Below are 2,297 nucleotides of genomic sequence, written 5' to 3'. Positions count from 1 at the left end.
CCCTTCCAAGCAAACAGGGTCCTCCCTGCTCCGAGAGCTCCCTCTGCCTCAGCTCAGGGCATGCCGGCTGGCTGACATGACAACCCCTCTCCAAAACCTGCCCAGCCAGCATCTTCCTCCCACCCTGACCTACCTACCTGAGTGAGCTCTCCCTCTTTTTAATCTCTGCAGGACTTTTTATCCCCCTAGGACTCACCCTATTCCCGATCTATGACGGTTCTTGTATCCGTCCCATCTTCCTCTAATGACTGCGTCTGTGACGGTCTCTAACAATCTTCATCAATAGCTCCCACGGGACTTGCACAAAATCGCGTAGGAGCAGTAAGCGGATGGATGGAGGGATGGATGGATGGGTGGATGGGTACATGGGTGGATGCAAGGACGGACAGGCAGGCAAATATCCATGTACAGTGGAGTGGGGGAACTCAGATCATTCTCCAGAGAAGCTGGCGTGCGCGCGCGTGCGCGCACACACACACACACACACACACACACACACACACACACACACAAATGGTCTTCCATAGGTACAGTTGGATGACATGATAATTGCCTTAGTGGTCATTCAATTTTGCCATAAGGGATTTAACACTTGTAAAAAATATATCTAGGCCCAGTGCAGTGGCTCACACCTGTAATCCCAGCACTTTGGGAGGCTGAGGCGGGAGGACTGCTTGAGCCCAGGAGTTCGAGACCAGCCTGGGCAACATAGCGAGTCCTTGTCTCTACAAAAAATAAAAAAAATCAGCCAGGTGTGGTGGCATGGGCCTATAGTCCCAGCTACTCAAAAGGCTGAGGCAGAAGGATTGCCTGAGCCCAGAAGGTCAAGGCTGTGGTGAGTGAGACCCCAAGGCAATATATTTATTTATTCAAAACTCTACATATAAGAAATGATTCAAAAGCGGATGACAGTCTCCTGCTCCCAAGTCCTAAGTGAGCATGTGCCCCTCACCGGGCCTCTTCTCAGCCAACAGGGCAGGAGTCAGGCTGCCCACCAGAGCAGCTTGGCTGCTTCTGCCCCACCCGACGATGCAGTCCCGCAATGCTGTCTGTAAACCATCGATGGCCCGCATCGGGTCCCGCGCCCCTCCGCACTGCCCTTCAAGGGCCCTGGGCAGAGCCCCACTCCTCTCTGGGAGGACAGTCTCACCGAGCAGGGAATTTCTAACTCAGGCTCCTCTGCTTATTCACTTCTGGAAACCACCTTCTGCTGCCAGCACAGTGCCCGTCACTCAGAAATCACAGTGTTCCCGGGATGTGACTCAAGGACACGAAGAGGCACCAAAAGTGCAGAAGAACACCTTTCTGGAAAGTTCTAACATGCCCGGGGCAGTTTGAGCCTGGTTGGAAACAGTGCAGACGGGTGAGGGCTGGAGCCCCAGGCTCGCCAAGGCCTCTGGATGCCATCAGTGGCTGAGCAGAGCTCCCCTTCCCTCTGTTTCTCTGACCCCGGTGTCGCCAGCATTTTCTCACCCGCGTCCCCAGAGGCCAGGCCAACAACGCCTGCCAAGCCTTTGTTCTCTCCCTCCAGAATATTCCAGCCAACGTCCAGCTCGGCATCTCCGCTTCTTCCTGCTCTGGCAGCCCCAGACTGATGAGAGATGATCTAAGTTGACCGATCACTTGCCCTCCGGAAGCCACGCCAGGCTTGGCTCTGCACAGCTCCGGGTGCGAGCTCACATCCTCATGCAATCCTGTGAGGTGGATGCTACTGGAAACCCCACTTCCCAGATGAAAAACTGAGGCACAGGAGGTATATGTGCCCGTTCAAGGCCATGGAGCTGGGAAGAGACAGAGGCTTTGAACCGGGCAGCCTGGACCCACAGTCCACACGCTTCACCCTGGCCATGCCACCTCTTGGTTCGCCTGAAGTGGAGCCAAACCTCTGGCACACCCAGAGCCTGTCAACAGTCCCCAGGTGAGGACTACCTGGACACGGTTGGCAGCTGTCCCTGGAGCAGAACTGAAGTGTCTTCCAGTTCTATACATTCTGGAAACGGCACCCTAATTTTCCACGGAAACCACCCTCTCCCACACCACATGGTTCTGATATTGCCAACCCTCCCCAAACCTGCCTCCCCAGCTCCAAGAACAGTCACATGACCCAGGTGGCCACATGACCCAGACCTGGCCAATCAGTGTGTCCCATCATCAAGCCAGGGGCAATTGTTCAAGGGGAGGCACCTGTCCCAAACCAGGCAAGTCAGGGTCACTTCTGGATCATTTTTTAAAATCACTGTCAAACACATATAACATGAAACTGACCGTCTGACCTTTTTTTTTTTTTTAGTCGGAGT

The sequence above is a fragment of the Carlito syrichta genome, unplaced genomic scaffold (genome assembly GCF_000164805.1).
Source record: "Carlito syrichta isolate Samal-C Ts95f unplaced genomic scaffold, Tarsius_syrichta-2.0.1 Scaffold304217, whole genome shotgun sequence".
In the NCBI taxonomy this organism is placed as follows: Eukaryota; Metazoa; Chordata; class Mammalia; order Primates; family Tarsiidae; genus Carlito; species Carlito syrichta.
This window is presented reverse-complemented; position numbering follows the sequence as displayed.